The 15,898-nt window shown below is 39.3% G+C and overlaps 1 long non-coding RNA gene across 1 annotated transcript in view; it reads right to left on the reverse strand.

Annotated features, from left to right (window-relative positions):
• Positions 1-15,898, reverse strand: part of LOC100463940 — an 18,467-nt gene continuing 2,569 nt past the window's right edge. The window contains exon 2 of the long non-coding RNA XR_004620994.1: positions 1-1,484. This is a non-coding gene — a long non-coding RNA (uncharacterized LOC100463940). The remainder of the gene's footprint in view (positions 1,485-15,898) is intronic.

Genomic DNA, 15,898 nt, shown 5'->3' on the forward strand with positions numbered 1-15,898 from the left:
GAAAAACAATATATTTTTTATTTTTTGTTTTTTATTTTTTTTAAAGACACATTTCTGTATCAGCATCATGATCAGACTATTACATTTAGCAATCAACAGCATGGGTGCAAAAAAATACCTACGTTAAAACCCGTTGTTGGAATGCTTTAAACTTTCCATAGAACAGAAACTAAAATAACTTGTTATACAATTAGTCACAAAGACTTTGAGTTTTTTGCCCATACACACGATATTGTCTAAAACATGTCTTCTTTGTAGCAGCTAGGCCCTGCCCCCACTGTGCTTGAGTTCACAAATCTGTTGAGTTACGAATATGTTGTAACCTGTAGTTTCCCTATCACTTCTCTGGCTCTCCTCTCCAGCTAAGCTTTGTTTCCTGGAAGTATTGAAAACCTCCTGCCTCAGCCATCGCTACTGCTGCTGCTGGAACCACTGCAGCCACCTTGGCCTCATGGTTTGGCAAAGTACTGGCCTCTAACACCAAAGGGGCCAGAGCTCCTGCCTCCAAAATGTCCTCCTTTAATGGGTCCAAAATTTGAAGACTGACTGTTGTAACTGGCAAAATAATTATATCCCGCCACCTCCAGCGTTGCTTCCAATATTACCAAATCCATTATAGCCATCTCGCTGCCACTATATCCACCACCACCTCCACTGCCACCAAAGCCCCCTTGCCCACTAAGTTTCCTCCACGACTAAAGGAGTCATTCTCACCAAAACCACCTCCACGGCTACCACCAAAGTTTCCAGAACTACTTTGATTTCTTCGGCTGGATGAAGCACTCGCCGCCATCTCTTGCTTAGATAGGGCTCTCCTTACTTCACAGTTGTGGCCATTCGCAGTGTGGGATTTTTGAATGACAATCTTGTCTGCAGAGTTATGGTCATCAAATGTTACAAAAGCAAAGCCTCTCTTGTTGCCACGCCTCGGTCAGTCATGATTTCAAGCATTTTAATTTTCTCATACTATTCAAAATACTCTCTTAGATGATGTTCTCAGTGTCTTCTTTAATGCCACCGACAGAAATCTTTTTCACAGTTAAGGGGGCACCAGGTCTTTGAGAATCTTCTCTTGAGACAGCCCTCTTTGGTTCCACAGCTCTTCCATCCGCCTTGCGCGGCCCTGCATTCATGGCGGCATCCACCTCCCCCACAGTGACGTACGTGACAAACCCAAAGCCTCTGGAGCGCTTGGTGTCTGGACCTCTCGTTACCACACAGTCCATAAGTGTTCCCATGGCTCATCACAGCTATTCAGACTCTGATCGGTTGTTTCAGAGCTCAAACCTCGATGAAGAGATTCCGCAGCTATTCAGGGTCTATGGGAGACTCTGACTTAGACATGACGGTGGTGGGAGGGGAGACTTTCACAATGCTGACTTGGTAGTGCCCACGGGCAGAAAGGCACAATCTGGTTTTTTAAATGGGCAGAGAATCTGAAGAGCTATTTTTCCCAAAACAGCTTACCGATGGCCAACAGGTACCTGAAAAGATGCTCAATATCACTAATAATCAGGGAAATGCAAATCAAAACCACAATGAAATAATCATCTCACACCTGTTAGAATGGCTATTATTAAAAGACAAGAACTAACAAGTGTTGGCAACGATGTGGAAAAAAAAGGAACCCCTGGGCACTGTTAGTGGGAATATAAGGTGCAGGCACTATGGAAAACAGTATAGAAGTTCTTAAAAAAATTAACAGAACTACCATGTGACTCAACAACCCCACTATGGATATTTATTCAAAGAAAACAAAATCACTATCTCAAAAAGATATCTGCACCCCCATATTCAGTATAAAATCATTTACAATAGCCAAGACATGGAAACAACCTAAATGTCCATCAATGGATAATGAAAATGCGGTATACATATACAATGGAATACTATTCACCCATATAAAGGGAAATTCTGGGGGCTCCTGGGTGGCACAGCGGTTAAGCGTCTGCCTTTGGCTCAGGGCGTGATCCTGGCGTTATGGGATCGAGCCCCAACATCAGGCTCTTCCGCTATGAGCCTGCTTCTTCCTCTCCCACTCCCCCTGCTTGTGTTCCCTCTCTCGCTGGCTGTCTCTATCTCTGTCAAATAAATAAATAAAGTCTTTAAAAAAAAGGGAAATTCTGTCATTTGGAACAATGTGGATGCAACTTGAGGGCATTATGATAAGTGAAATAAGTCACAGAGAAAAAGACAAATATCATATGATTTCACTTATACATGAAATCTAAAGAAACAAACATTTTACAAAAAGCCACTCAAATATATAGAGAACAGATTAGTGGTTGCCAGAGGTGGGGGGTGAGGGGGCAGGTGAAATGGGGAAGGTGGTCAAAAGGTACAAACTTCCACTTCTAAGTAAGTCTTGTGATGTAATGTACAGCGTGGTGACCAGGGTTGAAAATACTGTATTGCATACTGGAAAGCTGCTAAGAGAGTAGATCTTAAAAGTTCTCACAAGAAAAAAATGTGATGGATGTTAACTAAACTTACCATGGTAATCACTGCACGGTCTATACATCTATTGAAACATCATGTTGTACACCCAAAGCTAATACAACAGTGTGTGTCAATTACATCCCAAGTTTAGAAAGGGGTTTGCCAGGGCGCCTGGATGGATCAGTCGGTAGAGCATGTGACTCTTGATCTCGGGGTTGTAAGTTTGAGCCCATGTTGGACATATAGATTACTTAAAAATAAAATCTTCCAAAAAGTTGAAAAATCAAAAGAGATTTGCCTCTTCTGGAAATGTCACATAAATGAGATCATGTAATATGTAGTCTTTTGCATCTGGATTCTTTCACAAGTGGGAAACATTACTGAGGAATGTTGAAGCATGTAACTAAATCATATGCACTAGAAGCCCTGGCAGAGGCAACCACAGGAGGTACTGAGAAAAATTATGAAGAACAGAATATGAAAGTAAGCCTGATAAATTATGAAAATCAGGACTTCAGAGTAAGCCTGATAAAGTATTGTGAAAAGGACGTCAGAGTGAGCTCAATGCACCGAGTAACAAAAATTTAAAAAATGCTTCTATCCATTAAAAGTAGGATGATGTATAACAACTGTAGCTTTATTTCCAGATAAATAGAACTAAAAATCCACTGTAGCTTTGTAGCCACTTGCAAGTAACTTGTATGTATTCTGGTATTTTTTCACTCAGTAATAAAATTATCTAATTGTACATTTATGAATTGGCATGTTCCTTTGGGTCTCAATTTCTCATTTCTCCTACATACATGGCATGTTTTTGAGGTTCATATTATGTGTTGCATCTGTCAGTGGTTTGGTCCTTTTTAACTGCTAACCAGTACTCCATTGCATGGATACACAGTCTATTCTCATTGTTCCTGCTAGTTATGTTCTATAAAATCACTTCAAACACTGAATTTAGTGAATGCTGAATCATTGACCATAGGGGAAATGCAGGGTTAGGTTCCTGCAACATGTCTTTTTCATCAACTAATAATATACAACCTTGTTTTGTGTTTTTGTCTGAAGACACCATATTTACTATATAGTGTTGATTCATTAACATTGAACTCATGGCAAACAGCACTATAACTCATGCCTGAATGAAGCTTCTCTAACACAAGTCTTTTTTTCCACAAGGCACATCACAACCTTCTTGAGTGTAGGAATGCTAGCCAGCGCTTCAGCCCTAGGCCTGGATGCTTTTTTAAACAAAATCACCAACAAAAAGCACACAAAAAAATATGAAAAACATAGCACTAAATAGACTGCAAAAGGACAATTATGTACAGGAACAGAGCTGAAACAAGGAGGCAGAGTGTCGCCTAGTCTGACCTCAGCTAGGAACATGTTTGTTGGGTGACTCAAATTCTCTGCTGCTCTGCACATGTGCATATCCAAGAATGGCCAGGAAATTCCTATTGATTTTGAGGTTACAAATAGCTTTTAGCAAGTAGGCAAATCTGCACATGTGGAATCCATGAATAATGAGAATTGACTACTATATTTTATCTACTCACCAACTGACAAACATTGTGATTATTTCTACATTTAGGCTATTGTGAATCATTCTGCTAGGAACATTTGCATACAAGTCTCTGTGAAAATATTTGCTTTTATTTCTCTTGGGCAGATACCTAGAAGTGGAATTGCTAGGTCTTATGCAAGTTTGTTTACCTTTTTAAGAAACTGCCAAACTGTTTCTCAAAGTGGTTGGACCATTTTATACCCCCCCAGCAATGTCTGAGGGTTCCAGTTTCTCTATGGCTACAGTAAAATCACCATAGGTTGTAGTATATCTTTTGATAAAAACTCTTTTCATTTTTTTTAAGATTTATTTATTTATTCATCAGAGAGAGAGAGAGAGCGCGCTTGCACAACCGGGGGGAGTGGCAGGCAGAGGGAAAAAGAGGCTCCCTCCTGACACAGGACTCGATCCCAGGACCCTGGGATCACAACCCAAGCAAAAGACAGATGCTCAACTGACTGAGACAACCAGGAGTCCCGATGATAGGCATTTTTGTGGGTGTGAAGTGATATCCCATTATAGTTTTGATTTCCATTTCCCTAATGACTAATGATTTTGCACATCTTTTCAGGCATTTATTAGTCATTCATATATCTTTTATAGGTGAAGTGCTTATTAAAATATTTTGCTCATTGGGTTTTTTATTGGGGTTATCTTTTTATTATTAAGGTCTTTCTATATTCTGGATACAAGTCCTTTATCAGATACTTGATTTGCAAATATTTTCTCGTGCTTTGTCTTTTTTTTTTTTTGTGGGTGTCTATTTTTTATTATAATNCTATTTCAATGGTGTTTCATGAAGCGCAAAAGTTTTAATGATGAAGTCTAGTTTATCAATTTTGTCTTTTCTGGAAGCGATTTTGGTATTGTGTCTAAGTGATTTTGGTGTTGTATTTTGTCTAACCCAAGATCATGAGGATTTTATGCTNTTTTTTTTTTGTGGGTGTCTATTTTTTATTATAATGATTTTTTTATTATGTTAGTCACCATACAGTACATCCCCGGATTCCGATTGTGGGTGTCTATTTTTATTTTTTTTATTTTATTATATTATGTTAATCACCATACAGTACATCCCCAGATTCCGATGTAAAGTTTGATGCTTCATTAGTTGCGTATAACACCCAGTGCACCATGCAAAACGTGCCCTCCTTACTACCCATCACCAGTCTATCCCATTCCCCCACCCCCTCCCCTCTGAAGTCTTCAGTTTGTTTCTCATAGTCCATAGTCTCTCATGTTTCATTCCCCCTTCTGATTGCCCCCCTTTTCTTTATCCCTTTCTTCCCCTACCGATCATCCTAGTTCTTATGTTCCATAGATGAGAGAAATCATATGATAATTGTCTTTCTCTGCTTGACTTATTTCACTTAGCATTATCTCCTCCAGTGCCGTCCATGTTGCAGCAAATGTTGAGAATTCGTTCTTTCTGATAGCTGAGTAATATTCCATTGTATATATGGACCACAGCTTCTTAATCCAGTCATCTGTTGAAGGGCATCTCGGCTCCTTCCATGATTTGGCTATTGTGGACAATGCAGCTATGAACATTGGGGTGCATATGGCCCTTCTCTTTACTACGTCTGTATCTTTGGGGTAAACACCCAGTAGTGCAATGGCTGGGTCATAGGGTTTCAATGGTGTTTCATGAAGCGCAAAAGTTTTAATGATGAAGTCTAGTTTATCAATTTTGTCTTTTCTGGAAGCGATTTTGGTATTGTGTCTAAGTGATTTTGGTGTTGTATTTTGTCTAACCCAAGATCATGAGGATTTTATGCTATGTTTTCTTTTCAAAGTTATATTCTTTATCTTTTAATGTCCAATGATTTTAGTAGAATATTGTGTTGGCCATTATTGAGCAAAGTTTCCCTAAATTATTATGTATCAGTCAAAATGCAGATTTTAGTTTTTTTCAGAAAAAATATATTTTTAAATTTTGTTTATAAATATTTCTATGTTCCACTGTCTTGCTTTTCTTCTTAGGGGAGAATTAAGTATTTTGCCTGCCTTCTATTATTTGCCATTTGCTCTAGTCTTTTTTATGTTTTTCTTTTATTCTGTTTCATCTTTCCTTTTCTCATTTCTAATCTCTATGGCCCCAACTGTGCTTTCAGTCATGCCTAGTCTTGCTTGTGCTTCTTATAATTTTGTCTTTATTTTTTGTAATGGTTTTGTTTTTCTCGTTTCTTCTTTGATACCTATCACTTAATGCTTCATCCCCTCCTATCATCTAGCTAGCACCTCCTATTATCTGACCCTTTCCTTAGCTCTTCTACTTCTGCCATGTGTCTTCCCTTCTTAGATTTAACTAAAGCATTGAGTTTCTGAAAGTGCACACTGGGATATTGGGTAACCGTTTTCTTTTGCTTTGGGTCAACATTTTTTTTTTTGTTAAATTTCTTTGTCCCTCAAGGAAATTTTGTTGCCCTTTTTCATCATTGTCTTACAGTATCACTTTAAGTATGTTTTTTAAAAAATTGTATTAGATTTAAAGATTTATTAGTTATATATTCCTAAAGAGGGTAGACGAGGCCAACTTCTAGGTTTCGCATTACCAAATACATTGGTCACAGAAAACCTCCCTAATAAAGTGACATTAGAGCAGATCTGAAGGAAGTGAGGTGGAAGCCAGAAATCCCAAGCATTCTAGGAAAGGGAATAGCAAGTATGAAGTCCCCCAAGGAAGGAGAGTACTTGACATGTTTGGAAAATAGCAAGGACCAAGCTGGCTGGAGTAGAGTGTTTAAGGAGGCAAGAATTGAAGATGAAGTCAAGGTGCAAGATACGGGGAAAGAGTACAGCTCCCACAAAGCATTTGTAGGAAGCGAAAGGATTTTGACTTTTACTCTGAATAAGTTGCAAAGCCACTGGAAGATTCTGAGTGAAAAGCTGACATAATCTGATTGAGATTGTAAAAGGATCACTCTGAATACTTTGTTGAGAGCCGACTATATGGGTGCAAGCATGAGACTGGTTAGGAGACTACTGCAATAATTCAGGTGAGAAATGATGGAGATCTGGACCACAGTGGTAGCAATGGAAATGGTGAGAGATGATTAGATTCAGAATGTATTTTGAAGGTACAGGTAATAAGTTCCCCAAAGACTGGATGTGAGCTCAAGATGACTCCAAAGTTTTTGAACTGAGCAACTAGAAGGATGCAGTTGTCATCAATTAAGTTGGGAAAGACTGATGAAATATGAGGTTTGAGGGGCAAGATCAGGAATTAGGGTTTGGACACCAACTTTGAAATGCCTGTTATACATCTTAACTGGAGACGTCTAGTAGACAATTGCTTATACATACAAGCCTGGAGTTCAAGGGACAGGTCTGGTCTAGAGATATTAATTAAGTAGTAATTGGCATATACATAATATTTAAAGCCATGATACAACAACTAGAAGGGTAATTGAAGTTACTCAACCTAGGGGGTCACTTTTGATTAAGATAACTGAAGCCTGAGCCCTGGGTCTCAATGTTTAGAAGTCAGGATGAGAAAGCACTGAAACATGAGATTCGTAAGCCTAAAACACCAGTGAAGACCTAGTAGAGAGCCCAAGAACCCATTCACAGGGCATCCACCTCTTCCACATTGCCATGAGGTCATGTACAACACACAGCCTCTTGGGAAGAGGTATGGTAGGGAAGACCACCCTGAAAGACTAAGCATTTATCCCTAAAGAGGCTAAATTGACTCTAAAATGATTCTTTATTTTGGAAAGAGACTGAGTTACCTATAATAACTGGCAATTTGTGATTTTTCCTCTACCATCAAAGAGAATCAAAGCATCAAGGCAAGTTATAGGAATAGAGTGCTATATGTTTTACGGATTTGGGTATAGTGTGAAAAATTTAGATTCTGCTATATTGATCAACAATTCAGTCAAAGACATCCATGTTAGACATCCATGTTTCTCAGCTCCCCTGAAGCTCTGACAGCCCCAGTGGATCCAATTTACTCCCAAGCATCAATAGCTTGAAGGCAGAAGATGTTGTGCCTTCAATTATCTATCACAATACAAACAGCTACTAAATACCGACTTCTTACTCTGTGGGTAAGCAGTTTAATACATTGTTTCTTGATCATCATCACAATCTTAGGAGATGAGGACTATCAGTCTACATTTTAGATATCAGGGAAAAGAAGCCCAGACAGTAACCTGACTAAAGCAGCAGAGTCATGATTAAAACCCAAGTCTGGTTATAGCACCTGGACTTTGATTCACCATATCATATTGCTAGTCACATCACCTTGAAACTTAGGTTTATCTACTCAAAGCTCCAGGAATCTTGCAGGAAGGCAGGGGGCATAATTAAGGCAAGCCACTAGAGACCAACTGAGCCAAGGGGGCTGGAGGTCACATCTTTTATAAGCGTAGAGGCACTGACAGATATATCTTGCTCAAATTTTGTCACTCCTATAATCCATCTTCCTAAGAAGCACTGGGCTGTGGGACTAGTGGTCTATTTTGGGACTATTAACTAGCACAGAGGCTCTGAAAAGCTAATTAATCTCTTGGCAAATAAATGATTAGACCCCATGTAAGGATGTGCCCTCAAAGCAAAGAAGGAAAGTAGGTCAAGGAGTCAGTGATAACAAATTTTAGCATGGCAGTTTTAGATCTAGGGAGAGATTAATGTTGGCTCCTTCACACTTTGGTGAAGGATTTGTGAGTATAGATGACAGATTTCAAAAGTTGCTCTAAAACAAGGTTTCCTCTCCTGGAACTCATTTGCCTTCGCATATTGTTTGGTATTAGTATTTCATGTTAGGAGAAATCCATCTTCCCTAGTTACAGAGGACTTGATTTAAGATACTAGATATCCTCAGGTTTTTCTTCAACTGTAAAAGAGAGACCATACTCTTTATAATGTATACAGTATTGCCTAAATCATAGGTGGGAAGTTGTACCCAAACACAGGCCAAACTGAGAGGCTCTCTTACTGTAGTTCACACAAATCCCAGACTGTGTCTGTGTTCTGCTGTCACCTGGAAAATGTTAACTCAGTAAGTCTCCCGTCTCAGGGTAAACACACAGGTTCTTTCAACCTGACTATTGCAGATGACAGTAAAGACCCTATGGTTCAACTTCGGGCTGCTCTACTGTCTATTATTTATTTTTTAAAACTCCACCTTGCCCATCTTCACCAATTGCCATTTGACTCTTTTATCATTGAAAAGGCTTCTGCCAGGTGAACTCTGCTACCATTTTGGGTGCTTTGTCCCAAGGTGAAGTTTTTATTACTAGCTCCCTTCATGGGTCTAATATCTAGACTAGATATGGGTGGAGAATAGCAACCATTCCACTCCGCCTATTTATAAGTATCCAGCTCGAGTCCTTACAAAAGCAGGCACTTAGTACTTATTAAAAGATAACTTCCTACACCTCCTTATCTTAGAAGCTCTCTGCAGGCCACATCCATATCTATCTTTTCTGTATTCATTTAGTCCCCAGTGCCAGACCACTCATTCTGACATTTATTTACATTATTCTTCAGTGATTTATACATGCTTAATGTGCCTATGTCTTGCCTTAAGAGTGAACTACCTAGGGATAAGATTTGTATCACCTATCTTCTAGTGCTAAACACATGGATGGTATGTAAGAAATGCCCAATGTTTTGGTTAGATTCTCCCGGCTACAAGAAACAAAGGCTATAGCAGTTCCCTCAACTAATGAGAGAAACTATTCAAAGAGAAACCAAAGCCAAACAGCCCATAGGAAGAGCAGGGCCTGCAGCAGAATCAGGCTACAGGATACTTAGCATTCTACTACTCTAGAGGGTAGAACCAGGGGTAGAAACCAGATTCAAACTGGGATATATAAGTTGTTTTCCCTAGGCATATAGACTTGAGTCCCAATAACTCTAGTAGAAAAGCTGGTTTGAAGCTTATCTGGTAAGGGATATGGAAAGATAATAAAAGTTATCTTTTAGATATAACTTTAAGATATATATATGTTTAAGATAACTTTTATTATCTTTCCATATCCATGAGCAACTTCCTCAATCATAGAGAGTCCACTAGTTCATGGTTATAGACCTTCATGAGGTCTGGTTACACTTATTGTCCTTGCCTTCCATGAGATGTCTACACTATCATCTTCCCACTTTCACCTCCTTTTTTTGACTCTAGCTCAAATGGGTTTTTCTTTCTCATAACAAAATTTCCTAAATGGTTCCTAAGATCACAATATAGCAATAGCCTATGAAACCATCCACATTATTTCAACCTTACCACAAATTGTATTAAAATTGTTTTCTGGGGCGCCTGGGTGGCTCAGTCGGTTAAGCAACTGACTCGTGGTTTCGGCTCAGGGGATGATCTCAGGGTCCTGAGATCCAGCCCCATATTGGGCTCTGCGCTCAGCATAGAGTCTGCCTCGATTCTTTCTCCCTCTCCCCTCCCCAACCCCTCCCTGCTTGCTCTTATGCTCCTTCTCTAAAATAAATAAACGAAATCCTTTTTAAAAATTTGTTGTTTTCTTTTCAATAATTGTATTCCCTCCTTTTTGGAACTATTGGGGAAAGAGAACACTAACTTCAGTGTACACATTGTAGCCTGTGCTGTCTCTTCTGACCTTGGAGGAGTTAGGGGAGAGACTGCAAAAAATGCAGACTACCCTGGGCTTGAGAAAATTCTAAGTCATAGGGAGAGATGAGCCAGACAAATCTTCAATGGCTGAAAGAAGAAAAGAAGATCAATTGACAGAAGAAATAAAAGAGAATCTCTAAACTATTATAGACTCTCTGTCCCAGCTCTAGGTTAGGAGACTTGGACAAAACTGCAGAACTGGAAAAAGAACTGACAAACACCAAAGAGGAACTTGAATTCAGGGCTAAAAAATGGGGGTAAGTCAGATGGAGATTTTTCTTTAAAATTCACTATAGCTGAGCAGAAAGAAGAGATACTAGGGAAATCTGATGATATGGAGTTCCTAACTAGGAATACACAAATTAAAGATGACTTTATGAAAGATATCAAAGTACAACTGGTTGACCCCAAAGACATCCCAGATATGAAATGCTTGACTCCAAAATTTTTCTCCTTCAGGAAAAAATTTCTTGAATCCCTGTCAAGAAACTTCAGGAAAACAAAGACAACAGTAGCTACTGATGTTGGAAGAGTTGGTAAATAAAACAACCTGGTGCATTGAGACCCTTTAAGCAGAGAGCTCTATGGCAATCTGATGAAGTTTCATACTCACCCAGAGAACTATGAGTGAGGCTGAATTCTGCAAGTGAAACTGGAAGGTTTCCAGGTATTGTGCAGTCTTCTCTGCCTCTTAGAGGGCACCTGGAGCACTTAAAGCAGAATGAAGATCCTGGCTACCACCGAAAAGGGAAATGAGAAAGTCTATCAAATGGAGGACTTCTGAGGGGTGCCTGGGTGGCACAGCGGTTAAGCGTCTGCCTTCGGCTCAGGGCGTGATCCTGGCGTTCTGGGATCGAGCTCCACATCAGGCTCCTCCGCTATGAGCCTGCTTCTTCCTCTCCCACTCCCCCTGCTTGTGTTCCCTCTCTCGCTGGCTGTCTCTATCTCTGTCAAATAAATAAATAAAATCTTTAAAAAAAAAAAAAAAGGACTTCTGAGCACTAGTGGGTGATGTCCAGGATGGGCCATTAGCATGGACTCCGAAATTAATCTCAAATTAATCCACCTGTATCTCTGCTTGATCTCTACATAACATGATAGAGATTATAAAAGTTTTAGGACATTTTAAATCATTCTTAAACTAGATATTTACTCAAGAGAAATAAAAGCATGTTTATACAAAAACCTGGACACACATTTTATGATAGCCCAAAACTGGAAATAATCTAAGTGCTTTTTAATTGGTGAAGAGATAAGCAAATATTCTCATCTTCATCCCCTTTTCCTAGGTCCAAAGGAGAGCAGCCACATATGCTCCTACACGGCAGCACTTCCTGGCACGCCCACTTGATGAGTACCCCATCAGTAACACAACCTGAGTTCAAAGATGCTCAATTTGCTTCTATGTTTTTATCTACTTTTGCCTGTTTTGCCTACTTGACCACTATTGGCTACTGGTACGCTCTCAAATGTCTTTACCTCTACAGTACAGCATTAGGAAACTAATTTGTGCAATAAACATGTTCCCGCAAAGCTGTAAATTAGAGTTTTTGAAATCCAAATATATTTTCCCACAGTTCCTTAGTGTCAGAGATGTTTTATCTTAATCTGTGATTGATAATCAGTTGGCAGTGACTTTGAACTTCAGTTTTAAGTTACTCCACTATAAACCAAGTAGTTCCTCATTTGTACAAAAACATTTTTTTAAAGATTTATTTATTTATTTGAGAGAGGGAGAGAGCGAGCTTGAGCATGAGCATGGGGGAGGGGCAGAGAGAGAGGAAGACAAGCAGACTCCCCACTGAGTGGGGAGCACAACTCAGTGCTTGATCCCAGGACCCTGAGATCATGACCTGAGTCAAAATCAAGAGTCAGATACTTAACTGCCTGAGCCACTTAGGCACCCTTGTACAAAAACATTTCAATGCACCATGAACTTATTCTACAAAAAAGAAAGGACAAGTTCTTTCATAATGTGGATTATGCACTAATAATTTATCTTTTTAAGATTTAGAATTATCAGGTGGGCTACTGTTGTTGTCTTTGTATTCATAGTGCCCTGTGGCCCTACCTCATCTCAACTTTTTTTCGATTTCAACATTTTTCTAAAATCAGGCTTATTGAGATATAATTAACATGCAATAAAATTGCTCTTTAAAATTTCTTCAAAACTCTACGAGTTTTATTTTTTTTAAGATTTTATTTGACAGAGAGAGAGCGAGAGCACAAGCAGGAGGAGCAGTAGGCAGAGGGAAAGGGAGAAGCAGGCTCCCCACTGAGCAGAGAGCCTGACATGGGGACATGGGGCTTGATCTCAGGACCCTGGGATCATGACCTGAGCTAAAGGCAGACACTTAACTGAGCCACCCAGGCGCCCCAAAACTCTATGAGTTTTGAAAGATGCAATGTGTAACCCACATCACACTCAAGATACAGAATAGTCCCATCACCCAAAAAAGTCCCTCAAGCCCCTTTGTAGTCAACACTTCCCATGCAACCACTAATCTGTTTTCTTTCCCTACAGTTTTGGCTTTTACGGAATGTTATATACATGGAAACATCAGTATATAGGTATTTGTATTTGCATCTTTCACTTAGAATACATTTGAGATTTATATTGTTATATCAGTAGTTTGTTCCTTTTATTGATGAGTAGATTCCATTGTCTATACAAACCACTATTTGCTTACCCATTCACCAATTAAAAGGCACTTAGATTGTTTCCAGTCTTTGGCTATTATAAAATGTGTGTCCAGGTTTTTGTGTCAACATGTTTTCATCTCTCTTGGGTAAATATCTAGGAATGGTATTGCTGGGTCATATGGTAAGCCTATGGTTAACTTTATAAGAAATTGCCAAACTGTTTACTCAAGTGTCTCTCTACTATTCTGCAGTTCCATCCACAATGTCTGGGAGTTCTAGTTGCTCCACATCCTCAACAGCACTTGGAATTATTTTTATTGTGACCAAGGAGTAATATTTCATTGTGGTTTTGATTTGCATTTCCCTAATGACTAATGATGATATCATTTCTTTTGCTATCCACATATCTCCTGTGGTGATCATTCAACTACCTCAATTTTTAAAAAAGATTTTATTTATTTTAAAGAGAGAGAGCACGAGTTGGGGGAGGGGGAGGAGCAGAGGGAGAGGGACAAGCAGACTCCCTGCTGAGTGGGTAGCCCAACATAAGGCTTAATCCCAGGCTTGAGATCATGACCTAAGCTGAAGTCAGACACTTAAGTCAGCCACCCAGGCGCCCTAACTACCCAAATGTTTTTAAAACTGGTTTACCCGTCTTTTTATTGAGTTGTAGGAATTCTTCATGTATTCTGGGTACAGTCATTTATCAGATATGTTTTGCAAACGTTTTCTCTCAGTCTGTTACTTGTCTTTTCATTTTCTAAACACTGTCATCCAAAGAGCAGACATTTTTTATAAATTACTTTTTTAATGGAACTTCGGGTGCTGTAAGAAATTTTTTGCATAACCCAGGATCACAAAGGTTTTCTCCTATGTTTGCTTCTAAAAGTGTTATAATTTTAGATTTATGATCCATTTTGAGTTCTTTTGTATGTGGGGCAAGGTATGGGTTGACAGGTTGTTCTTTTTTTCTTGCAAAATAGTGTTCAACTATTCCAACATTTTCTTTTCCTTTCACTATCTTTTGGTAAGTTTCCATTTATCAGACACTCTATATTGAATCTACAAAAATGAAGGACATCCTTTAGCTTTGGTGTGACAATCCTATGGCTAGAGATGGGAAGACAGTTCCCACTTTCTTTGGCAAGAAATGCATAAGTAGTGTGCTTTCTGCTCCATAGATATGCATTGTATAGGACAGTCCAGAAAGAATTGTCAATGCTCCCTAGCCAGGGATCACCAGGAACACACCAGCGGTTCAACTAGGTGCGCTTATTACTCATTTCAATGAGGGAAAGAACACACCATGGGCATCAGTGACATGTCTCAGTAAGAGGAAGGACTTATACTAAGATTTGGATCTGTGTTAGATGATTTGGGGAACTTTGCTTTAAACTGGATGCTGTCAGGAAGCAGGGGTAAGTCTATGATTGAATATCTTAATAAATCTTTTGTAGAAAGAGGGAAGACTAGCATGAGACTAAAGCTGTAATTGGCAAAGAGATAACAGTCACTCCCATTATTTGATATTTTCAGTTTAGATATTCCATTTGGTGGCTTGGATAGGTTCATGTTTCTGTCTATGTTCAGACATGGTTATGGAGTAGTCTTATTTTTGTCCTGATCCATCACGATCATGCAGTGGCCTTTTCTGATGTTGATGTTCTCTGAAACTGTTTATGTTCCAAAGGAGACATCAAGGCCTAGCTAATCACCAGGCCAGCTCCTAGCAACACCAAGACCTGGCTGATAGCACCAGGTCAGCCTTTTGATGTCAGGGACTGCTTTTTTCTCTCAGAATATAGTGGTTGAGAACTTAGGCCGTAGAGTGAGAAAAAAACATGTTTGATTCCAGGATCTGCTCTTTACTGGCTGTGGGTCCTTGGATAAATTATCTAACTTCTCTATGCCTCATATGAATATGGGGATAACAGTACTTGCCTCATTGGATTATTGGGAGGAATGAGATATGTGCTAAAAACTTGTGTCAAGGGGCACCTGGGTGGTTTAGTCAGTTAAGTGTCTGCCTTCAGCTCAGGTCATGATCCCAGGGTCCTGGGACCGAGTCCCGAGTCGGGCTCCTTGCTCAGCAGGGAGCAGGCTTCTCTCTCTGCCTACCGCTCCCCCTGCTTGTGTCCTCTCTCTGACAAATAAACAAAATCTTTAAAAGACTTGTGTCAAATAAACCATGATTCTATCACAGAAAAGGTTAAGAAAGCTATTGGGGCGCAGAAAGGAAAACCAAGAATAGTCAGGTAACTGTGCCAGGAAAGTCAAAGAACAGTAAGAAAGTAAGAATAGAAAAGCAAAGTAATTTACACTGGGTGATAATCTATATAAAGCTGTTAACTGTCCAGCTCACTTCAAAATGCCAGGATAATGCAATACATTCATAAAAACATGATGGAACGCAGGAAAGTATGTGGACTTTATACCAAGTGATTTGTCATTTAAATGAATTCACACAGAAACACTGAGAAGAGTGGTCAACAACTCAACAATGAAAACTATTATTGTGTCTATGCTAGGAGGTAGATTCATGTGATGGATAGAAAGTTGGATTGGAATCACTTTCAAATTCAATGCCTATAAATAATTTCTTGCTTTCATGTTTCTGATGTACAGCTTGCTTCTTTCTGGCCCTTACTTTTTGAATG

The sequence above is a fragment of the Ailuropoda melanoleuca genome, chromosome 15 (assembly GCF_002007445.2).
Source record: "Ailuropoda melanoleuca isolate Jingjing chromosome 15, ASM200744v2, whole genome shotgun sequence".
Classification (NCBI taxonomy): Eukaryota; Metazoa; Chordata; class Mammalia; order Carnivora; family Ursidae; genus Ailuropoda; species Ailuropoda melanoleuca.